The sequence below is a fragment of the Prinia subflava genome, chromosome 1 (assembly GCF_021018805.1).
Source record: "Prinia subflava isolate CZ2003 ecotype Zambia chromosome 1, Cam_Psub_1.2, whole genome shotgun sequence".
In the NCBI taxonomy this organism is placed as follows: domain Eukaryota; kingdom Metazoa; phylum Chordata; class Aves; order Passeriformes; family Cisticolidae; genus Prinia; species Prinia subflava.
This window is the reverse complement of record NC_086247.1, coordinates 45,312,596-45,338,839: the sequence shown is the minus strand read 5'-3', so window position 1 is coordinate 45,338,839 and position 26,244 is coordinate 45,312,596.

The window sequence follows — 26,244 nt, the reverse complement described above, 5'->3', positions numbered from 1 at the left end:
TTAAGGGATCAGGTCCTCACTCTCTGGACTCGGTCTCTTATTGCTACTCTCCTCATCACTGAGTTCTGTCCATAGCATAACTTAAAGAGCAAGAGCCATGGACTTCATGTGAAGAAATAATGGAGGATTTCAGCATTTAGAATTTTGCAAGGGAAAAGGCTCCTACCTGGTCATATGGTCTTGCTGTGTACACATGCCAGTGGTGCTTCTGATCTATTAATCAAATGAATTCTCAGTGAAAAATCATGCATGTGTAGTAAAGAGGAGAAAAAAAATATCATGAATGCTCCTATAGTGGAACTGAAAAATACGGAGTCATAGAATCCAGATGACAAAAATAGATTAATTTTTTATGTAGTGCACTGCGGTTAATCCTTGTGCTCACAGTATACTTTATTTAGAATCACTGCAGAATTTCTCCTCTGATTTTTCTCCCTGAAATTAGACTGTAGTGATACGCTTCAGACTTCACAGGAGCCTAAAGGTATTTGATTAAATTTATATCTATGAGTTTTGTTCTTCATTTATTTTAATCACTGTTGATTTTCTCTCCCTTTGACTATCCTAGATTTTTGTTCTGATACATCATTGGTTATTCTGATCTAAACAGTTCTCCACTGAATTCAGGTTCCCCAAAATTTCAAAGTACAGTAATCTCATTTGGGAATGAGTATCATTAAAAGGAACTGTAGGATTAAACTATCTCAGAAGCAGAATGTACAGTTGTAATATTTCTGTGATGTTTCTATAATGTTTATGGTGGTAATTCCAATCCCCATGCTAGCACCTGAGTTTTTAGTGAGATTTTGTCCTTAGTATTTTTAGGTACAATTACTATTTTAAAGAATATGTAAATATTTGTATATATTACAATGTGTTAGGATGCTGGGTTGGTTTTCCTTTTTGCTGTAAAGTATTCAAATGCATTATTTCATAATCTATTCAAAGTTAAACCAATATTTCACTGTTGAATTAAAAAATATTTGGATACTCCGTCTTAAAAAATTAAAGTGATTGGTGCCAAATGCAAGAAAAAATAGAATAGCATATTCCATAATTTGAAGCTGACATCCTTTTGTATTTACTTACTCAGTTATCACTTTTCAGCATGCAATTACATTAATATTTTTAGATGTTGGATGGTTTGACATTTTGTTTCAACCCTAGACAGCCAACTATGCCTTCAGATGGGTCTCTGCCAGCTAAAAATACAGTCCTAGATAAGAACATACAACCTCCACATTAATATTAGTGACACCCAGAAACAGACTGCTGAGCTGAAATAATTAACTCCAAACGATTCTGTGGCTTGTCTATTACTACCCTAGATCCTGGCTTGAATATGTGCAAGAGCAGAAAGCTGAACAGCCTGCATATCTGAGGGGTTAATGGCTACTTTCATTGGAGAACTGTGGTCTGGTACAACGCTGCAGCTCCTAGCAATTTAGGAGCATAGGATACAGGGAAAAAGGAGTGTCTGGGTCATGGAATCAGATTCTCACACTATGGTGCTTTCCACAGACATTGCCATAAAGCAATACCTTTAGTTACTGTTTACAACTGTTCATTTGCTTAAGCTTACACTATCAGAAGGCTGCTCCAGACTTGTACAAAGTGAGAAAACTTTTCATTTAAAAATTAATCTATCATCAGCAAGTCACAGCTTTGTCTTAAACTCTGTGCTGGTGTGTCTAGCATGGCAATGCAAGGCGATTCACCTCTTCACAAAGAAACACAGTGGAGGCTTCCCTAGAAGATGGAAAAAATGCTTCTCAGTCTTGCTAGAACAGAGTGAATACTTCTGGTCACTGCCAGACAATCTCTATACTCCAAATTTTGAATCTCTGCATGAGATGAATCAGTTCTTTGATGGTAAATAAAAGCCTTGTCTGCATTGGGGGAACTTATAATTTCCTTTTCAACAAGAAGAGGGATGTTTTATTCTTTTGCATACCAAACTCTGAACATGAAACAGCGTTCTAGATGCCTTACTGTTTGAGAGTTCAAAGACTGTAGGGGACATGGCTGCCTTGCAGAAAAGAGAGGCAGAAAAAGAAAGGTTAAGATTTTAAGTATTTTTCTCCCTGTTTTGCTCCTTATATTACGTTTGCAGGTTCCGCTCACACAAGTCATAAAATTGCAGGAGTACATTTTAGCCACAACAGATAGCATGGTGTGGGTTTTCCAGCTCCTTCTGTCCCTGCTTAAAACATTACTCCTGAGATAGGTGAACCTGTATTTGTTGTGCCAATATTGGTGAAACAGTCTTGCCAATATTGTTGTACTCTGCACACAGAAAGGAACGTCCTGAGAGCAGAAGATGCTTTTGGGAATACTTCAGCCCTGGCAGTCAAAGGTTTCACCAACACTGCTTCACTGAGGACAGAAAATTCAACAGTAGCTGAATTGCGGAGTTCCCAGAAGACCATTTTATTGTGACTCTAGGGTGTGAGAACTTTTGCTTTTAAATCACTGTGCCATGTAGTCAGAGCAAAAGATGTTATAAAAGCAGCATTTACTTATCTGTATTCCTTAAATTTCTCTTCCACTGCTTATAATGGACTAATCTGGTGCTCAGAAAAATGTGAAAAAGCCTTTTACAGAAAGCAGTAGAAAGACATTTTATGTTCCTTTTTACTGATTACTTTTCCTTGATGCTAGGAAACAATTATTTTAAGTGGATTATTTCCAAAGAATAACTTAATTTGATAATAAAACAAATACTACTTTCCCATTTATTGATGAATCAAGCAAGGTAATTGGATTTATTACTTTTGAATCTATGAGTAATCCGGTTTCCAAATCACATATGTGTTTCCTCCTCTGCTTTTATGTTTGTCAGGAGATGACAATTATTTATTCATTCTCTTTCTGGCAGAATTTCATTTTTTTTTTTTTTCAATCTGGACAACAACAGTCTTGTGCACAGTTTCTGAGCTCAAAAGAGAGCTAATTTATACTTGACACAATATATATCCTTGGTGGAAAAAAGTGAGTTTCAGTCATTCTGAGTAGCTAAAAATACTAGTTAATTAAAACAGATCTTGCATTAATATCTACCATATGCACACTAATTGGGGAATAGATGTAGCATTGTTATGATGCTGTTTTGTACTACTGAATGTCAGGGTCCTGGAAGTTGAGAGGCCCTTGGGACACATATCACAGGCTGGTGTGTAGGAGATGCCTTTGATAACAGCTATTCTGGGGTGTGGCCATGCCAAGAGTTACTGACATTTCTCCTTCTTCTGCTTTTTAGCTTTATACTACAAACCCACTATGCTGAATCTTTAGAAGATTATAGATTATTTTAGACATAATAAAATAATGGAAGATTTTTCATCTAATTGAATTAGTCAAGTATTCTTTTTTTAGTAGTTAATCTAGTTACACTTAAGAATTTCTATCACTTTGCATTTAAGAATTTCTATCACTTGGAGATCTCACATCAGTTTACAAACATTAAGTAAACTTCTTAGAATCTGTACTTAAATTCTTAATTTGTTTTACGGGGATTGTTAAATCTACAATGGCCAACCAGTATAGCTATACCCATTCACACCAGCATATTTCTGAAGTGGAAATGCAGCTTCCATTAGAAAAGCTGTTTCTCTTTCAGCAGAGAATAAAATCTGATTTTTGAGGAACTAAGTCTCCATATTCTGGTTTTAAGTGTGATTTCTTCTCATACTCCTGTTCTGCTTAACGCTAGCAGATCTTTTAAGAGTAGACCAAATCATGAGCTGGAAGTGCTAAAGAAGTTCATTCAAACTCAGATTATTTTCTTCTGTAAAGGTCAAACGACCCTTGCGCTCAAAATACAGTTATGTATTCATGGAACAGCATTGGCTTTTGGTCCCTTTGATAAAGATGTAAATCTGTTACATTCCCCAGCTCCATCACATTTACTCTCAGTCAGTGTTGTCCTCTTGCCTGGTAAAGTGTTAAAAAGGGACTTCCAGAGCTGAACAAACCCATCTGTAGAGCTTGAATTGAAGAGCCAGCTTCCGTCATGTAGAACAATAACAAAATTGCATCTGCTGCAAAGTACACTGTTCTGTTACCTCTCATGGTTTTACTATGTATCTGATAATATTTAGACATTTCTCCTGGTCATGTTCTTTAATGGTGGTCAGCAGTGAAGGATAATGATTCATTTGGGAGTTTCCAGAGTTTCCGGGATAGCAAGCCCCATTGTGGTTTCCAGTTGAAATATTTCAATCCAGCTTTTCCATTTGTAGATGTCATTTTGTCATTTGAAGCCAGTGCTGCACTTCCCCCCACCCCGCCAAATGGGAACAGAATGTGGTGTTTGCACTGAAATACATTCCTGGGTGGAATAGAAGAAAGGAGAAGGAAAGATGAGTATTTGCTAGCAAAAACATGCTGTGGGCTTTGTGGTACCGTGGCAAAGTCTGCTCCTGCTGAGTCTACTAAAAGACCCAAATCTCATATCCACATTTTCCTGATTCCTACCACATTTTTCTCTGTGGCTCCTTCCAAGAAGTGACAGAAAAAGCCAGATCTTTTGTAATGTAATACACTCTTTCCTCCTCAGTTGCCTTTGTCTCCCCTCGCTGCTCCCAGAAAGGGAGGGACTATTACTGACCATTTCAGGGCACTGTAGGGCTTTCTCACACCACTTCCAACGCATTCCTTGCCTCCGGTCACCCAGGAAGAATCTGCTGTGTTTGATTTCCGTCTCAGGTCACTTGTCTCACAGCTCCGTGCCAGGTCAGTGGCAGTGAGTTGTCCTGCATGGCAGAGCTTTGGCATACAGGCTGGTGGGTCAAGTTTCACACGCTCAAAAGGAGTTGGTGCAAAGACAAAGAGAGACAGCATGTGTTTCAGTGCCAGTAATGAATAAACTACCACATCAACTACACAGCATGAACATCTTTATCCAGCTGTGTTTATAAATTATTTTCATTAATTATGGTTGTTCCTATCACTTGACGCAAACAAGGACTTTTTTTTCAAGTGGCCGTTTTATTAATCCATTATTCTTCTGAAGAATATCTGCCCTCCTCTCCCTGCATTTAACTGGCCAGAGATATATCACTTTCAAAAGTGAATCTCAAAATGCAGCCCTGTAAACTACTGCTCTTTGGATCATCACTTATGAAAGAAGATGAAGAAGATGCCTTTTTCTTCTGTCCACCATGAATTAAAATAAAATTGCTTATAATCTATCTTTTAAAACCCTGTGGTCAAATTTATGCCTGGCATCACAGTGCAGCATAATTGCACAGTGGATGAACTCAGTCTCAAGTGTTTAGTTGTGCTTTGAAAGCTTTTTGATGTATTGTTGTACTTTATTTAGCTTTCTAATTTTTTTGGTTTGTTTGTTTTGCTTTTTTGATACTAAGGCTGTTTAGGAGCTGTGTTAGTAGCCTGAACTTTCTAATACTGACTCTAACTGGAGAAGAACCCTAATAAAGCTAAAGGCATTTTAGCCTTTGTGTCAAAAATTACAGTGCAAAAAAAAAAAAACCAGCAAAAAAAAAGGTTATTTTTCAGATATGCATTTTGAGAGACCGGAAATATTTCTGCAGTTTTTGACTACAGAGAAGCTTTTTGAATTAAGACAAATGCATTTCACACAATTCATTTCAGGGCTGATTCATTTTATCTGTGTGTCTCCTGTGCCAAGTGGAAACATTAGGCCTCTTTAAAAAATGATGGGGGATAATAAATGCTCCAGGCATTTGTTTTGCTGAAATGAAGTAATGGCAGGGAAGCATATGGTAAAATATATTTTTAATTACTTTTCAACAATGTTAAATGTTTTTTCCTTATTTTCATATTTAATGTTCTTGATCAAGCTTGCTAAATAGGCAGCTCTTATGAAACTCACCACTTTGTGCAATAACACATGACTAATTTTATGGGCAGTACTGTATATCCCTGAGTATCAGCACTGTATTAGCTGTATAACTTTGTTTATGATGGTTTGTGCCATCCAAGGGAGCTGGGGTTGTGAGGGGGCTGGTTTGTTGCTGTTTCATTTTCTCCCCTCTAAGCCCACAGCTCTCAATACTTTTGCTGAGAGGTTGTTTTTCCTTATATTTTTGTTTGTCCATGCAGAGCAGGAAATATGATTCTCTTCTGTAAGACTAAACAAAAGGAAATCCACCTGAGACTGAGAGGAGACACCAGTCGCCCTTTGAACAACTTCACTTCTAAATCATTCTTCCATCCCCTTCCTTCATCTCCCTCCCTGCAGCACAGTTTCCACACTAAAGCAAAGTGAACAAAGGACACCTGTTCCCAGCCCTACTAAAGAGAAAAAAGCTGCTAGTGCCTAAAGGCTAAAGCTGAGCTGAAAGTATTATGGCTACAGGTGGTGTCTAGGCTGTAGATATGCCTGCACAAGGGAAACATGAGCCTATTGCACAGTTCCAGTAAATAACAACTGAAAAGTAAGTGACATCACAGGAGGGTGGCAGGGGGAAACCAAGGCACAACTGTCACCACTTGTCTGCACATATGTCGCCTTTTTGGGATCCACACAAAGGTTCTGTCAATACAAAATATAAAGACAAAGTAAGAAAGCCTGACAATTTGCTGTCAACACTTACAGCAGGCGACCACATTCTCCCCTCACTTGTTACAGAGCTGGCACAAATTCTTTTTCTGAAGATGTCACGGTCATCACTGGTATGAGCACAGGAATGCTTCTTGTAGCACTCCCTGGAGATCAACAGTCCCAGGCTATTTCAGAGCAGTGAGTCCTTTCCAGAGATGAGAACTCCTCACAGAGACTTCTCTGTAACCATCACCCTCTTTTTCTGCTTGAGTGGCTTTTCTTCCTGCAGCCGTGGCAGTGTGGCAGAAAGGAGTTGGGATGGCTCTCTCACATGTCCAGCACTTCCTTTCTCACTGCTAGTGATTCAGGGGATTAAAGCAGCAGGATATAAAGCAACAGATGGGGATTTCATTCATTCTCTGTGCTTTGAAAACTGACTGTGAGGAATATATCCATTGTTATTATTGTGACCTTCAGTACGCTGCATGCAGATTTCAGTTTGAGGTGGGAGGGGGATGTCTGTGGGTCTGAGTCAGAGGCTACCATTGTGGAAAGAAACAATGTGCTGATAGCTTATCCACATTACTGAAGCAAAAAAACCCAGCTTGTAGCAGGTCAGACCACTGAACATGTAAAAGACACTTCTTTTTCTTCATCCCTTCCCCTTCACACTGGGATCCAGGGCAGAGGAGCAGAAGCAGATGGGGTGGGAGTAGGAGAAGTGAAGCCCAAGTAGTTCTCTTGTGATGAGCTGCTGACATCTCAGACCTGCCCCTGGTACTGGGAAAAAAGCCAACAAGCAAACAGAAAAGAGAAGCAAGAAGTTGCCTGAGGGAGGAGCAAGGCCATAGCAGTTGGTGTCCTGTCTCCCACGCTGCCTGAAGCTGCGGAGGAGGAACCAGCCTGCTCTGGGACTGCTGGTGCAACTTTTGGGACACACTGCTGGGGCAGAAGAGGGAACCACAGCCTTTCCAGCCCAGAAAGGTTGAAATCAGTGGGCCAACCTTATGTGGGTGGTCTCTAAGAGAGACGAGAGAATTTCCCATAGTTCTTTCTCTTCCCAGGTTGCTTGCCAAAGGGCTCCCTGGGCAAACCCTGGGCTTCAGCCTCAGGATATCGAATGAAAGAAACAGCCTCCAGAAATGGTCTCATTCTTTTTTTAACAGATACTGAAGGGAAAGATGAGTTCCAGGGAGGCTTTTGCTTCTGGGACTCATAACTTGGGAGTGCTGTGAAGCCTTTAGAACCGGATGTGGGGGACAAGATTATCTTTTCCAGAGTCTTTGCTTTTAATCTCCACATGTGAAGAATTGGGTCAGTTGTGCATGGCCAGAGACAGCAGTTCCCCTTGCACTGTAGCTTGCATACTGGAGATAACACTTCCTATAAATTAGGACAGCCTGTAAAAAAATGACAAAAATTGTGAAGTTCAGCTTGCCAGGAAACTGTTATCATGCATGTGTATTTTTTTAGGAAAAAAAAATTTATATCCACATCCCATTTTGTCAATCTCTTAAAACCCCTGACAGGGATGTGAATGTTGTTCAAGAGCTATTACATGTCATGATGATAATTTGTTCCTTTTGAAGAGTGTGATGTCTAAGTAGTTTTTGACGATTACGTTTCCTTGGTCTGTATTTATTCGAAAGGCATTTTTCAGACCTGAGAATTGTTTCCAAACAGTATGCATAAATGATTAGTGGTGCTTTCAGTCATGCAGTTTGATATCTTTTCCCTTTAGATGTTAGTCTAAGTGTGAAGACTATGCCCTACCTGGTGCATTAAAAGCAGATCTTGACTGTTGCAGCAGCTGAAAGATTTGCAATGATTTAAAGGTAAAACCAGTCACTTCCCATAGAACCATAAAATCATAGAATGGTTTGAATTGGAAGGGATTTTAAAGATCATCTAGTCCAGACCCCCTGCCATAGGCAGGGACACCTTCCACTAGACGAGGTTGCTCAGAGGTCCATCCAACCTGGCCTTGAACCCTTCCAGGCATGGAACATTCACAATTTCTCTATAAGGTCTCACAGTAATCTTTTTTCCAGGCTGAATAGTCCCAGCACTCTCAGCCCATTTTTACAGGATAGGTGTTCTAGTCCTCTGATCATATTCATGGCCCTCCTCTGGACTTGTTCCAACAGGTCCACATCCTTCTTTTGTTGGGGATCCCAGAGCTGGACACAGCTCTACAGGTGGGGTCTCACAAGAGCAGGGTACAAGGACAGAATTGTCTCCCTTGACCTGGTGGTCACACTGTGCACTTTCATGTTCCTTAGATATTCTTGAGCCTGATCTTCTCCTACAGCTGAAAGTTCTTCATTCTCTCAGTTCCAGCCTTTGTCTTCTCAACTTGGGCAGTGTAGCTGGAGTACTTGCCAGTGAAGACTGAGGTAAAAACTCATAGAGTACCTCAGACTTCTGCATATTCCAGGTAACCAGGTCTCCCATTTCCTTCTGGAGACAAGCAGCATTTTCCCTAATCTTTCTTTTATCACTGGCATATCTCTATAAGCTTTCATTTTTGCCCATGGCATTCCTGGTCAGATTTAATTCTGTCATGGCTTTAGCTTTCCTAACATGATCTTTGGTAGCTCAGACAACTCCATTGTGTTCCTCTTAGGCTACTTGTCCTGGCTTCCACCCTCTGTAAATTTTCTTTTTGTGTTTGAGTTTGTCCAGGAGCTCCTTGTTCATCCACACAGGCTTCCTGGTGATTTTGCCTGACCTCCTCTTTGTTTGGATTCATTGCTCTTGAGTTGGAATAGATGATTTTTGAGTATTAACCAGCTTTCTGGGGCCCCTCTTTCCTCCAGGGATTTATTCCCTGGTACCTTACCAAGCAAGTCCTTGAAGAGGCCCAAATCTGCTTTCCTGAAGTCCAGGATGAGGAGCTTGCTGTGAGCCCTCCTCACTGCTGTAAGGGTCTCAAATGCCACCAATTCATGGTCACTGCAACCAAGGCTGCCCTTGAGCTTCACCTTCCCCACCTCTCCTCATTGGTAAGAAAAAGGTCCAGCATAGCACCTCTCCTCTCTGGTCCCTCTGTCACTTAGAGAAGGAAGTTACCAGCACTGCATTCCAAGAACCTCCTGGATTGACTGACCTGCTCTGTTGACCCTGCAACAGAAGATCACCCTTAGGACCAGGGCCTGTGAATGTGAGGCTGCTCTTATCTGTCTTATCTAACACACTTATTGAGTGTCTGAGAGCACCTCAGGCATGCAATCTTCCTCGCTAGCAGCTGTAGTAGATGTGCAGTATAAAGTCACCTGCCCCTGCCCTCCCTTTGATCATGACCCAGAAGTTCTCTGTTGTCTCCTCATCCATCCCAAGGCACAGCTCTGTGCACTCCAGCTGATCTCTGGTGTGGAGGGTGACACTCCTTTGTCATTTCCCCTGCCTGTCCTTCCTGAAGGACCTGCATCCTTCCCTCCCAACATCCCACTACTTCTCTGTGATCACAACCCTGCAGGTGTGAAGAGTAAAATCACTCAGAGCTCTGGATTATCAAATCCTCCAAATACTTTACACAAGCTAAGGATGTGGTGTTGAGCAGCAGAGTGCTGTGTGAGCCACTGCTGTGTAACTAAGTGCCAATGCTTCAAACACAAGATTTCCTGTTTTGAGCTTCAGTCTATCACCTACATGTGACATAGTCCTACTTTGCAGCTACTATATTACAGACTCTAAATTGCCTTCTTACTTTTCAAATTCAAAAGGAAGTCTGTTTAGTTGTTTAATGCTTCTCTAAAGAATCAAGGCATTTTACACTAGGCTCATCAGAATAAATATTTATCCTCGTCATCTTCCTTTGAAAAGGAGGTTCTTCATCATATAGTAAAGAAAATATTTTGTGAGTACTGCAATTTGTTTGCCTGCTAAGTGACAAGCAGCATTTGAGTTTGGATAAAATAGGTGTATTTTCATTGCCAATTTTTGTTTTGTTTTAATACTCCATTATTAGTGTCCTTTAACATTTGACAACAACAAAGGAACAACTTTTCTTGAGAGAAGACATTTAGATTCCCTTTATCTACTTCAAAGAACAATTAAACACCCAGTGAATTGTCAAAGCCAAAACCACATTGTGTTTTAATAGAACATATTATGTAATGAAGTCTGTATATCTCCTATATTCTGATGAATTTTAGACTTGCATATATTTGGGAAAAAAGTAGGAAACAGTTGCTGCACAAGTTGTATTTCAAAAGAGATATGATTGGGTAGAGAGACTGATTTTTAAGTGTGCAACAACCATAAGTGGCATGTGAAATCAATGCCAACTCATTTTATCTTTGTCACCACCAGAAGCAGTGTATCTGATAGCTTTTATAGTATTTTCTAGTTTTTTGACCAGGGTTTTCATCTCTGCTGATCCTGTTCCTGGATCCATTCTTTCCTCTTTCCTATCTGATTTGACACCTCTTTCCAAATGAAATATGCCTTCAATCCTTTGGTTCTTGAGTGGCTTCTCTTTTCTTTTTGCCTTTTTTTTAAATTATTATTTATGTCTGCAAATTATAATAAAACTCATATGACTTCCTGTAATTTGGATGCACATGTTTGGGAACAAGGGGACAGGGTTTCTTCACTTGTTGTTGGGATATTTAGATAACAAGCAAATGTCATTTGAGCAGATGCTCTCTGAAATACAGAAAAGGTCTTGTATTGTGTCTCCTCTTCTTGTTGGTGACAATGTGTCTTGAAATTTACCTGATGCCTTGGTTCTTCTACATGTCAACTTGTGTCTGCAAAGCTGGGGGAAGGAAGCACATTCTGCAACTTTACCACAGAGGACAAAAGAACAAATGTCTCAAATCAGAGAAGTACTGAGAGGCCATCATTACGCATGGAGATGAGGAATGGCACAGCTGGAGTCATGCATAAGTTTTGGATGGCATTGAAGTGTTTATCTGGGGTTGGTGTGAGGGTGGAGGAAAGCACTGATGTGACACTTTTATTACTCTGGTAAATCTATTCCTAGTCCTTTAGCCTTCTCATTCCTTTGAAAAAACTAAATATCCTTCAAAGGACACTGTTTATCTATTTAAAATAAATTGTAATCCTTTCCTGAATTTGGGCTTGCATCAGAACTGGGCTACGAAAAGAAATGAACCAGCTCTGTGAGACAAACCACACAGAGTCTGTATAACATGTACCCCCTTAAAATTAGTTACTGTCTTCTTTTAAAAGCAGTAACAGTGTATGAGCTGTCATCTTGATGTTCTTAGACTGTCAGTTTGGCTCTAACTAAGCTACCATTTAAGGCCAGTTTGCACGGGGGGTAAGAGACTTATAAAATAATCAACACTAGCTGCTTCCATCTATCCTTTTCCAGTGAATTATTTTCTATTTAATTATTACTGATCTTTATCAGCAATTTTCTTGTGCATATATATATATTTTTAATATTTCTTTGTACTGTCAAATTTGCTTGCTAAAGATGCTGTTTAATTTCAAGGGCCACGCTGGAAAAATGTCTGTGATTGCAGATGAGGACTCCAAGTCATAGATGCTTTTATAGTCAGCTAAAAAGGAACAAATCCACACCTCTAGAACTGCAAATTTCAATACCTCTTCTGACAGTACATGCCAGACAGTATCATTTTTTTGAAAGCATAATAGTATTTCTAAAATCAAAGATCTTACTTTCAAGATATCTTATTTTCTGTTCCAAATAATCTTCAATCCACAGTATAACTTTGTCATCCATAAAAATCTCCGAAATTAAGAGAAACATTATATGAACCTAGCATCTATTATGCATCTTTTTATTTGTTGAAGGCTTGCTGTAGAGTCTGCTTGTTTCCAAGGAATGAAAATTGCTTATTATGCCTGATAATGAAAGAGAATGTTGCCATCTATAATTCTTAGTTTCGGATACTTACTGTACCCTTCTGTTATGAAAGGCTTGGTAGAAAAAGGGTTCAGTGAAAGAAGCAGCTCTTAAAAATTTTCTTAAATAAAAGAGAGATTTGTTTGCAAGTGAGATTTATATGTCTTTGACAGCAAAATATATTGGAACAACTTTGTTAATTGACAGATTGTAACCTGAATATGAATGCTATTTACTGAATACAATTCATGGGTATTAAAGTTATTTTTTCAATAGTCATGGAAGTGTACTTCTATATATACACCTAAGTATATAGGTGTACCCACTTGTCTATGTATGAATGTGTAGGTGTATTGTATATGCCCTTATTGCTTTTTTTAACACAGAGCTTTTGTAGTATCTAGACATTTTTTCTAGTCTGCTCCTGTTTTAGTTCCCTGATTAAACTCTTGCAAGCTAATCTTTATAGCATAAGAAGGTTTGCTTTAACACCCTCTGCCTAAATATGACAGTTCTGTAAACAGCAGCTGTATGTGGTCAGTCACGAGATTTAGAAATCAAAACTATATGGGCCGTAGTCACAGCTCATGAGACAAACATTGATGTGCTGGAAATTGTCTGCCAGACAGCCTGGATTTGATAAGTTGCACTAGACTATATGTCACACTTTCTACAGCAGTAGCATTTCACACACACGCACAAGTGTATACAGAATTTAAAAGGAAAAAAAAAAAAAAAAAAAAGAAAAAAGAAAAAAAAAAGTAAAAAAAAGAAGAAAAATACAGGAACCTACTCCAAACTCTATGATTAAAATTAGATTAAAATTATTCAACTAGAAGGATGTACTTAGGAACATATTTTTCAAACGTTTGTGCCTAAAGGGCTAGAAAACCAGTTTAGACCTAACCCCCCGTGAACATCAGGTATTCAGAGTGGTTAGCTCTTTCCGCAGTTGCAGAAGTGAGCTTTAAAGATGTGACTGCAGTCAGCCAGCAACAATTTATGCCTACGTGGAAGAAAAAAGCTCACCACTGGAACAGTGAACCACAAAAATTATGAGAAGAAGAAAAGGAGAGATTTTCTAATAAGGAAAATAATAGTGAAAAAGGGTATTTGTACTGGTATCTGCAATAAGTATGGGAGTTCATAAAAAAGTCTCCTCCCGATATCAGTCATGGATTTTTCATCTAAGCTAAGATAGCTTTCATCCATCTCACTGACATGTCCTGCCAGGCTCAGGCTAACTCAGCCTCTGTTTTGGATATCATTGCAGGGATGTCAGACTTGAGAAAGAAGGCTTCAAAATGGTTGCAGATCATTTCTAAACACACACACGTGCAAATCCCCCATGGTTAGCAGGTATAACATGTCCCTGCAAGCACACAGGCACAGCTGGAAGCCAGCTTTTGACTTCTGTCTATGCTTAATTAAAATTATGCTAATTCTAACAACAAGATTACAATTTTGTAAAACAAAACAAATAAATGTGTTTTCCACAATGCTTCTTTATTCATCTATCCATTCTCTTCACCTTCTGAAGGTGAAAGGTCCGATGGACAGTAAAGGAAAAGTGAAACTGTCCCTGGTAATTCTTCAAACATTTTTGTAGGGCTTTCAATTTGAAAAACACCCATGCTTTTCTGGGATAGTCACATCCCATTTTTTTTTCCAAATTCCAGCCTAGGCAAGGTGAAAATCCCCAAACCCTCAACCACATTGCAGCTCCTGCTGTATTCAATATCTTTGCATGCAATATTGAGCTTTCAAAACCTTTTAGCTGTTCTTCCCATAGTTATGGAGATCCTAACTGATTGCTTTGTGGTGTGCAGGAATGCTGTTGCTTTGTGAGGAGCTAGAAGGAAGTTCCCCTGGTACAGGAGTTGACAAGAACTTTTGGGTCTCCATCTAATTAGGCTGTACACTGCTAGGAAGTAGGCATCATGCTGTGCTTGCTTGTTTGCATCAAGTCAGACACACTCCAGCACAGCTCAGGTGTTTTGTAAAATGCAGATATAAACCATTTTTTTCCTGAGGTGCTGGTTGGTGAGGGTGGGGAATGAGACAAATGTTATGGTCTCATAATTCACCAGTCTAAGAGAAACAAAGGAAGATTTATGTTTCAGCATTTAAAATGTCATAAGTTCTAAAATTTTGATATCTTTTTATTTATAATGTCTCTATTGTTTTATTTGGGAATTAGACAGAAGGAATCTTCTTTGTAGTGTGGCCACGGCTGTGAAATTGATCTTCAGGGGGAGGTAATCTTGGCAGAATTTGCAACAACAGAATGTATATTCCCTTTCTGAAGCCATTTGATGTTATGAAAACTGGATGCTGTACCTGTGATGATAGAAAAGTCTATAATTTCGAGATAGTCCCAGCTCAACCATTGTGTTTTCAGCCTGCAGTCTGTGCTCAGAACTGGAGTCTACAAATGGAAAGTAAGCTGTAAAACAACTGGAAATTCTGGAATAAAAAACATTATCTTTCTCTATATATTTGACTATTTTGTAGTACTACCAGCTTACAGTTGCTGTCAGCTCTTTTGCTGGATGTGTGCATTTAAGAGCACTTTTCTTGTGTTACATTTTTTTTTTTCCTAAAATGATAACACAGTGCTGAAACTGAGGAAGGTCAAGAAATACAACCCTTTGTAGTTTGTGCACACACACACACACAATTAGCCCACACCCACACAGACTGCAAGCACAACATGCTTTTATTGGAATTTGAATTATTGGATGCAAAAGCCATCTATCTGTGTGCTGTTGGCCCATGGCCTCCAGCACAGTTTGGCCAGTGGTTCTCACAGGTGGCACACCTTCAGCAGGACCCCTTCAAGCACTGCTGTGGCTCCACGGCTGCAGGGAGCACCTGCAAGTCCCTAGTTTGGCTGAGAGCTGCAAAGCAGGTATCCTCTGGCTCTGTTCCTTGTGGGGGCTGACAGTTTCACCTGCTGTCTGGGTGCTGACACCTTGGAAATACCCACAGAGTTGGTCTTTGGGCCTCACAGATGTTGTGAATCCCACCTCAAATCACTCCCCTATTCAGGGGATTTTCACCAGGCTCCAGGAGAGAGGAGGATTTATTATGATTAGGGATGCTCTGCTACAATTTATGCCATTTAGTTGCCTTCAACAAAGGACAGAAGGGAGAGGAACGAATCCTAATGCTGTGACCTGGAGGAATTATTTCAGAAGGAGAGGGTGGAAATTTGGCTAAATTATAATTTTTGAGAGTGGCAAGGAAATGATCCTAATGCCATCAACTGTCCCAACCTGCTTGGGTTGAGCTGTTTGGGTCCAGGTCAGTAGGTCATCCTTGACTACAAAGAGGATCATTTCTACCTTAATGAGGCAAAGATGGCTTATTTCCGTCTGACAGATGGCAGTGGATATGAGTCATGCATCTGTCTGGGATGTATTTTTCTGAACAAAGTAATTTGACCAGCAGTTTCCAGTAGCCCCATGCTCTTCCCTATGACTCCAAAGTTTGCACGTGCTTTATAGACTCTGAGCATGTACTATTATATCACATTTGGGAGGAAGGAAATAAAACATAGTGCTAAAAATATGTTTATTTATTTACATTTGGGAGCACCACATTGTTTCAAATCACAGAAACACAAACGTGGAACCTGCTTGAAGTTCTTATATTGGTATTTTGTTTTTTTTTTTTTTTTTTCCTTTTTTTTTTCTTTTTTCTTTTCTCTTTTTTTTTTTTTTTTGGCAGTACTCCAACTTGCATTGAGAAAGGAAGCAGAGGATGCTCAAACTGTTTGTATATTTATGGATCTTATTTGACTTTTAACAAGTTATTCTGAGACTGCTGGACTTCTTGCTAACGATTTTGTATCTTCTAATTATTCAGGAGCTCTAATTGGGATCTTTGCTGCAGTGATCCTGCAGTGTGGATTCCATGGAGTCTGATAACGGGAGCTTTCGTGTTGGAAGCGGTGTCTCGGATCTGCCGGAGCATGCAGAGTGTTTCCTTCTGCTGCCAGTTTATGAGAAACTTGTAGAAAATTATCTTCGCACATTCTACCTTTCTTCACAGTTGAGGTGATCCACGGGATTCAAATGTGTATCTACACACTGGTACACAGTGGAATTGTTCAAGCCTTGCTTCCAGAGGGAGTTGGGCAGGAATGATATGATGACTCTGGGGCTGCAAGGATTTTCGGTTCTGAGATATCGCAAGCTGGCAGGTTCAGAAGCAGGGTCTGTCTCCAATTTGATTTTAGGAGCTGATTCTTCTTTTGATTTGAAGAGCTCCTTGCTGAAGAAAGTAATGGATTTTTAAGTGAAAAACCAACTTGCTCAAAGTATTAAGCAAGTATTTTTTGTAAGTATTAGGTATTTTTCTTTCCTTTTAGCATCTCTGAAAATCACCAAATATAAGGTTTTCCTGAGAATGCAGGAATAGTCTGGGATATGACATTAACTATTTCTTTCTTAAAAAAAGTTTGAGCACTATCAAAGTGAAACACCTGGTGTTCTTCAACTTCTGCTGTAAGTGGACTGAGCTTTCCTTGAGCTTAGTAGGTTAAGTGAAATAGAAACTAGAACAAAGAACAAACCAGCAATCTTTACCATATAACAGATTATTTTGATAAAGGTCTAACTGAAGAAAGAATATGAATTAGAAGTCTATGTACATCCTTAGAAGGTAATTTCAAAATATTTGTAACCAGATTTCTAAGGCAGTACAGGTTACATGGCTGCAGTGTGTACTAGTGTTCTCTCAAACCTTCAAACCTGCTGGTGATTTCAACCAGATTTGACTGCAAAGTAAAAAATCTGAAGGATAATAGAGCATATAGAAGGAATTATTCCATTTTTCAAAGGTAAGTATATCCTTGTGGGAAAAAAATTTTCCTCCACACCCCTTTCCAGTCGTAGACTGGCATGGTTGATGAGTGAGGTGCTTTTAAATAGCACCTTCCCTCCCATTTTTGGAGTCTCTCTTGCTGGAGACATTCCAAACCCACCCAGATGAATTCCTGTGTAACCTGCTCTAGGTGACCCTGCCTTGGCAGGGTGATTAGACTAAATGAACTCCAGAGGTCCCTTCCAACCCCAGGTATTCTGTGATTTCACTGTTGTTCCTGGAGCTGTGAACTTTGCAGGATCTCTTCCCACAGATCTTTGAGTCTAAGTACCTGAGTTGACAGCAGTTTCACTCCAGTTGGAATAACGCTGCAGATGTAACAAAACAGAGCAAAAAAAGTTTCTGAAGTGCATTTGATGCTTTTTGCATTTAAAAGATAACCATCAGGTTTATCATGAAAAGCCAGATTACTTGTGGGCAAAATGCTGTGAAAGACGAGAAATGGATTGTTGTTTACAGGGATCCACCTGTTTTCTGGACAGACTTTGGTCTAGGGACAGTTCTGTTACACTAGATGCTGTACCAAGGCAAGGTGCAAGCTCAGTTGTTTAAGGCATGTATATATATGAATAGCCCCTGTGTCTTAGATCTGGCTAAACTGCCTGGCTAGACATTGACCAGACACTAGAATATGCGTGCCTTAAGCCTTGAAATCTGAACAAAATCTGTATAGTCCTAGGATTAACTTTAGTCCTTGAGATATGTCCTTACTTCAGATTACTCTTTCCCAATTTTTATCTAGCATGAACATGCTGAGCTGCAACTCATTTCTCAGGTGCATGTGGTGCTGTAAACAAATTATCTTTATTCTCTGCTAAATAGAGCAAGAAAATCTTCAAACCTGCCTAAAATAACAACTCCTCTTTATATTCCCAGTGTGAGTTTCTCTTCATTCTGTGACAACCTAAGCTGCTTCTGCAGCTCATGTGTTAACTCCTGTTTGGCTTGTCCACAGGGATCTTCTTTCTTTACTTCCTTCACTATCTCTCTGCCTTTTTGTTTGTTTGTTTGTTTGCTTTTTTCCCCATGTTCCATCTTTTTATTTTGCCTATGGTAATGCCTCCTGGCTCCAAACTCTGTTTCTATGGAGTGGTGAGCCTCTTAAACTTCAGTTTCTTCTATCCCAAGTGTTTTCTTCTCAGCAGATAACCATTAAGATTTAATTACTGACTGCTGCCTAAGTTCTGGATAGGTTGTAATGCAGACCTTGGTCAGCAGTACGTGTGCATAGGGATATCCCAAAATACACTTCACTTCTCAGTAACAGCTTCATAATATCAGCCAGAGATAATAGATTGTGCACAGACCTTCCTCTGCCTAGAATGTAAACCAGCACATCCTTGATGCCCTACGATGCTGCTATACAAACACACTGATTTTCTTCTTCCTCTAGCTCATTTGCTCAGCACTCAAGCACCAATTTAGAGTGATGGATCTGGTTTTAATCCAGATGGCTTGATGTAGTGGTTTCTCTCCCTCTCACTAACTCCCTCCTTCCTCTCCTTACCCTGCTATTTCTCTGCATTTTTTTGGTTCTCTTTTACAGCCTTTGGTAGACAGGTATTCTGCTTTCTCCTTTACTGGATATCTGACATCTGTGCTGCCATTGTCTGCTGAGTCTTTCAAGTCACTCCCAGAGATGTGGTTTTAAAGGCAGCTCTGCATTAGAGAGGCACAGATTGTCTCATGATGTGGCATCACTCCTACAGGTAGCAGGTATTTTCCTGGCAGCTTGTCTTAAGCTTAGAGTGGAATAGCATAATTGATAAGGGCTAAAGATGTCTTCAATAAGTTGGCAGAGTTCTGTGAAAAAAGTTTTGCAGCATTTGTTTGTCTCCAGCTCTGCTCAGTATTATAATCATGATATTGGTAATCTACTGGGCACTTCTGAGAATTAAGGAAAAAAATACAGCAAAACTACTCATACTCTCAAGATGTATGTGTGAAGATAATGAATATTATTATCCTCTCTTTAAAAACTGAGAGGCTGTGCATAAATGATTTACTTAGGGCCCCAAAGGAGCCTGTATTTGACTAGGGAGCTGAACTTTAATTGTACCTGACTTTAATCCTATGTTTTGACTGTACCTCCCTCATTACCTACCCGTCCATTTTCATTAGTGCTCATATCCATCAGCCTCATTAATAAATATGTGAGGGTGTTTTGTCATAGCTACTAAACAAGAAACTTAATCGAGACCTGGTCTGGAAATGTTTGCTTGTCTCAAACACATTGCCTAAAATTGCAGTCATTTACACTGAATGCCAGCTATGTTATGACATTAACCATGACTCAGTTAATGTCAGCCATTAACCTCAGGTTATGGTCACAGAATTACAAGTGACTGAAGTACTGTTTTTTTAGGTGACTAGTGCCTGCAGCTGGAAATTACTGTCCCCAGAGGAGACAATCCTGTGACAATTTCAGTCAGTTTAAGTCAGCGTGTCCATGGTTCTGCCTTTATTGGCAGCTCCTGAATGATGTTTCCAATCCTTTTCTTTCTCTGGCACCTGCTCCTGTAACTGGCTTATTCTCCAGTCATTCAAGAAGCAGTGCTGGTACATCAGAAAGTACAAGATCATTGTCTGCTCTGGTTTATGCTGTTCAGCAACCTCAGTTGAAAATCTGGTGATTGCCCACAAGGGCTGGGAAGGTTCCAAGTCCTTGCCATGCAAAATAAGAACAACTAACTTGAACACCACTGAAAACTAGCTAGAAGTAGGGAAATGATCAGTGTGTGTCTCACATGAAGAGCATTAACTTCTCTTAGCTGGTTTACTTGATGATGTGAAATTATCCTACCCTACCTTCAGAACTCGTGTTGGACTTGGGAACAGTGACTGGAAAGATCACAAACCCAGTTACCAGCTCCAGCTGAAGTTACTGCCTGAGTTCATCAAGGGATATGTTTGCTTGGTGATTGAAGTTTAAAACAGAAATATGTGATAAGTTAGATTGCTTCCCTTGGCTATGAGTAGAGCTGCTCTCAGAAGCGGACCTACTACTTGCTCTGCTGTCCCTGTAACAATCTTTGCAGGGGAGGCAGGGGATAGAGGCTGGGGAAACTACTTCCTCAGCTTACTTGAGAAGGAATCATGCACCAGAGTCCTTGCCAATGGTTTAACAAAGCTGCCACTTGCAGCTACTGCTGGAGAAGGAAGTCTCACCTGTGGGGGGCTGTATCTATGAAGGATTATTTCAGTAGCTCTGAAATCTTGAAAATACAGAGGACAAAGTGAATGATTTTTTTATTTGCTGCACAATATAATTTCAAGTTTGACTGGAATAGTTTATGAGTTTAGATCAAGTTTAGTTAGAGGTTTGGCAGGAAAAAAAAAGAGAAAATAATGTTTACTTTTAATTTAAAAGACTTTCCTCTATCTCTTCAGAAGCATTTATTAATCCAACTGTCTTTGCTTATGTATTGCTGCCCTAACCTTCTACCTAGGTGTATTAGAGAGTTAGTTTATGAGTTCTTGTTGCAGCTGATCTATTTTGAATAACTAATGAAATACTAATTTGAACAGAATACCTTAATCATCAGTTGATAAATTCAGTCAGTCTTCCTTCAGTTCATTTCTGTGATTAAGGACTAAGCTGGGTTAGGCACTAAAGAACTTTCATACCTGCATAGGAGCTTTCATTCAGCCTTAAATGAAGGTTCTCACAGCAGCCAAAGTGATCTAAGAAGGGACTCCCTGACCTTAATAACTCCTCTTTATCTTGTCCCTCACACCAAAACCAAGGTTAAACCAAACCAAGCCAAAATAAAAAAAACAGATAAAACCAGTGATTTATTGGAGCTGCTTTGATAGCTGGATGAGGGGCTCTATAACACTTAGAATAGTACCACAGCTTGTGAGTAGAGGAGAGGACTGCACAGACAAGAACAAGGCTTCAGCAGATGTAACTTAGACCTGCTGCATCTGTTGAGGCTGTGGGGAGACAGGACATCAGGGAACAACAGGGCCAGATGCCCCAGCAGAGGTGGAGAGCTGTGTGTGGGTGACAGTGTGGCCAGCATGGCAGTGCCCTCACACACACAGGGTTCAGTCCCGTGGGACCCCAGCAAGAAGAGCAGAACAGGTCCAGTGATAGTGCCAGGGTCAGCCCCAGTCCAGATCACTCTGTGGGTCCATAGGACTGGGATAGGTCTGAGACAATGTGGAAATAAATCAGGGCCAGGATCAGCAAGGTGCATGGCCAGTGCAGACACATGAACAAGCAGCTCAGGCAAGGACCTGAGTGCAAATGCAGCTCTGGAATAAAAAGGGAGGAGGGGGGACCAGCAGCTCATCCTGTATGCCAGCCCTCTCACAGTATCCTGGTCCCTGGTCTCAGGGTGGCTGTGCCAGGTCAGCACTGGCTTTGAGGGCAGGCAGGGAGTCACTGGTGAGAGGAACTTGCAGAGCCAGATGACACCCACAGGACCAAGCACTGGATGCCAAAAATGAGCCCATAGACTCTTGGTGTAGGACATGTTTATGTTACTCAGCTAAGCTCTCTTCCCTTGACCATTTCTGTCCTCTCCCACCTCTGCTCAACTTTAGCCTCAGCTCTGCTACTGCAGGCTGGGGTGCCAGGCTCTTAAGCAGCTTCCTGAAGCCTTGCTGGTTAAAAAAAACAAACCCCAAAACCACAAACCCAAAACAACAGCAAAGAGTTTCCCCAAATCTTTCAAATCTCCTCAAGCAAATATATCTAATTGTTGGGAGGATTGTTGGGAACCTGGGCACTTAAGTTGCCCTCATTGCCAAAGAAAACCTGGGATCAAGACAAAGCATCAGTCACAAGATAGGTTCTTTGTGGATTTTAGCCTCCTAATATGGATATTTTTCTTCATCACTTCATGTGTTTAATTTGAGAGTACATAAACTGTTCATGTTCTTCATCAAAGTGCCTTCATCTACTTAGAAGAAAACTACATTAACCCTCCCCCCCCCCAAACAAAACCAATAAAGCAAAGCAAAACAAAATAATGAAAGAAGCATAGGTGGGCATTTGCAATAGGTTGCTTCCTTCCTCTGCCTCCAGTGATGTTTTCAAGTCCACGAAATGGATTGCAGTGCTTCAGGTCACTTTGCTCAAGCCACCTTCCATAATGTTACAGAGTAAATGCAGAAGACTAATAATAACATGGACTGATGATTCACAGAGGGATGTAATTTAGAGGGTACATAGAAACAAAGGTGCTTTCCAAGGGTTGTGCTGACGAAAAGATTAATTTGACACATAAATCCATTACATAACTTAAATGTGCTGCATTATCACTGCTAACCGTAAAGACAACAACTTTACTGTCTGAAGTTTTCTCTGTCACTGCACAGTAATTATCTGTCCTATCTCTAAGGTCACTGTATACTGTGGTTGTGTTTCTAGCTGTTTAAGACTAATGTATTTATTAAATGCATTACAGCTGCATAGACATTTCTAGGAGGAACTCCAGAAAAAAACCAGAATCCAAACGTGTTTATGGCCTCAATATCTATAAAACTAACAAAATACTATTTTAATCCCAAAAATCTGCCAGAGAGAAAGCTCTAGTTTTAGCTATGTCTCGTGGTCCTGAAAAGCTTTCTTCTTCCTCTTATCAAGGCTGCAGAATGCACACAGCAGTAGATATGCTTGACGTTATCTGTAGGAGGATAAAAGCCCACACAGCAGCTAGTCTGTGCTGGACAATTTTGAAGCTGTTGGGAACAGTTTCTGTCCTTTCAAAGTATTAACTGAATGCACATCAGGGGCTGTGGTACTGTCTGGTCTAATTTAATCACTGTAATGTGGAAGATAATCTTTCAGACTACCACACAGCGTGGGATTTGGGTCTGGCACCCTTCAGTTTTGAACATCGGTGCTCCAAGACAGCATCCCTTACAAAAATAGAAAGCAAATATAAAGAAACAGAGCTGATTATCATAAATTCAAGAACTAAAAATGAGCAGAAGGAAAAATAAGAAAAAAGAATTACTAGCTCAATATTAAAATGATTGTTGTTCAAGATTTTAACAGTGAAACTGAGATTTTTTCTTTTTCTAGGGCCCTCATAACAGGGAAAGTATTGTTAAAAAGTTTCATGAGGTAGAATTAAGATATCTTATGATCTGTCATTATTTTTTCTTCTTCCCCCAAACCCAAAAATCTGTAGTTACAGAGAATAAAACATTCACTGAAGAAACAAGTAAAGCTCTATTAGGTAACAAGTGCTGAATAATATATGTTAAATTCCAGTGTAGAAATTTGTGCTGTATTTTAATGTGCATAAAGCTTTTCACTTGTGGAATGGCATTTAAAATCCCCCTATTAATAAACAACTTTCCTGCCATGGAATGAGTATAATCACAGTCTAACATTTTCTTTGTAGCTCACTTAACTGTGGCTAGCATTCAGATGCCTGTTTGATAGATGGCTTAGAAATTATGTAGATGTTTCTGTTAGGCAATAAGATGCACTATAAGGGTCTTTTAAAATTTCTTTGTTAAAGGAAATGGGTTTTTGTCGACTCACTGCCATAACTTACATCCATCCAAAACATTCAAGCTGTCAATACAATGCTTAGTTTGGATAAAAAATCCTAGTGAAAGTTTATGTCCTAAAAAGCTTTCCTGCAATGTCAATTAGTCAAATAAAAGCTACACAGCTTCTCTGTTTCTTGCCAGTTGTCCATCACAACTGCAGTAAAACCTCCTCAATGGATAAGGACAGTAAAATGTATGAACTCCCCAAATCACAGAAATTTATAATCATAGAAACATGGAATGATTGGAGTTGGAAGGGACCTTAAAGATCCATCTAATTCCAATCCCACTGCCAAGGGCAGAGAAACTTTCCACTAGAAAGTTTCCAAATATCTGATCTAAACCTACTCCTGTTTCAGTTTAAAGCTGTTTCCCCTTGTCCTGTCACTCCATGCCCTTGTAAAAAGCCCCTCTCCAGCTCTCTTCTAGCCCTTTCTGGTAGTGAAAAGTGCTCTAAGGTCTCTCAGAGCCTCGTTTTCTCCAGGCTGAACAAGCCCAGCTCTCTCAGCCTGTCTTCATAGGAGCGGTGCTCTGTGCTCTGATCATCAATGATTAGGACGTATTCTGACTGTAAACATTGGTACATAGGAGACATTCAGTACATGTAGACGTAAGGCAGAGAACTAGACATAGCTTTTTGCTTTTCAGACATTTGGAACAATGATATCTGAATCTGATGTTAACATTTATTTATGTCGCCACTCACACATTTCAGGCTGGGAAAATTCCCACATGTTGCAGGAAAAGGTGACTCTGAGTTTTAAAAGCATAGACATCCCTTCAAATTAGAAGTACTCAGGTTTATGTATTGCTGTGAACAGGCTAACTTCTCTTGAAGAAAAATAGAGCCATAATGCATATATGGGGGTGATATAGAATAGCATTTAAGGTCAAGTGAAACTGAATTTCACTGAAACGTCACCGAAAACTGCATTTAATCAAGATGTTTCAAGAGCTGAATTTGACACGAAAAGATCACTTCTCCTCTAAAATCATTTTTTCATGTACCATTTTTTATCAGGCTAATTCCTGATGACTTTGCCAGGAAATACATTTTCCTTTAGGCAACCTCTCCCAGTAGTGGTTGGCACGTATCATATCAGAGCTGAAAAAGCCAGATGGTTTATCATGAAATCACAGTTATATGTATGGTGTATGTATCATGTATGTATTATACCAAGGCTGGGATTGTAACAGACTGTATTAAAATGTTTAATTATGTTATTGCTAGATGCCCATTCTAAGCAGGAAAAGGCAAGAAGAAAATTAATTTATTCTGAATATTCAGTATTTTTTCTACTTTATAAACTGTGCCCGTAAAATTAATGAGGATTTACCTCACTCTTAAAATTCTCATTTTAAACTTGGATTTATATGTGCTATTACAAACTTTAAGCCAAAACTTTTAGGAACTGAGGATGTCTTGAATAAAAAAAAATAATCAGAGCTATGTAAAAGCTTGAGCAATAAAATGATAAATAGAATATTTTAAAATAAAACAGAATTATACTATATTATTATTAAACCTAAATATAATATCATTCGCACTTTGCACTGTAATTGTTGTGTTTCAAAATAATGTGAAAAAATAATAAGAAATTACACAGTTAATGTTTCAACATTTTGAAAATGTTTAAAACCCAAATTAATGCTTCCCCAAAAGAGTTTAGATTTGTTTAGACAGTCATACTGAGCAGGGTTTTTTTATAATAATTATTTTTTTGGTGCACTTTCAATGCACTGAATACCTTACACAGGATATAACTAGTGATGCCACACATATGTTAGGGAAAGAGAGCAAAGAAGAAATTCAATTCACCTTTCCTCCTGTCCCCAGAATTTAGCTGATGGTCAGCAGAGCTAGCTAGCAGGCACACACTGGAAGAGATTTAACCTGTGACACCACTGCTATTTCAGACCCCAGCCTTCCCTAAAGTTGAACAAGTAAATTTATGGCAATTTTACTGTCAAAAAGAAGACTTGGATTTTTTAACATAGGCTAACCGGAGCATATTATTAAATATACATATAGCTATTAATAGCTGAGTTTTCAAAATAGCAGAGATATCTTGAGTACAGCTCATGGAATTATGGATGGCACAATTTTTTCCCCTGTGTTCCAACTAGCTTGCTCATGTGTGCACTTTGTGTATATATATATATATATATATATATATATATATATTCAAATTTTAGGAATGTATTTGCATTCCAGCAGTATTACTTAAACAATAAAGTATTATTCAATGTGAAGAAGAATATCCTATAGCCCATGTTGAACCATATAGCTAACTTTAGGATGTGTCTCTCCCTCCTCATCCTTTTGAGCTTCACATTCACAGTGGGACAAAAACATGCACATGGCCACTTACTGCAGGCATGCTGTAAATCAGGACCATGCATTACTGTATCTGTGGGGAAGGAACTCTTTCTAGTCTTGTCTTTGAATAAATGAAGGGGTCCTGGC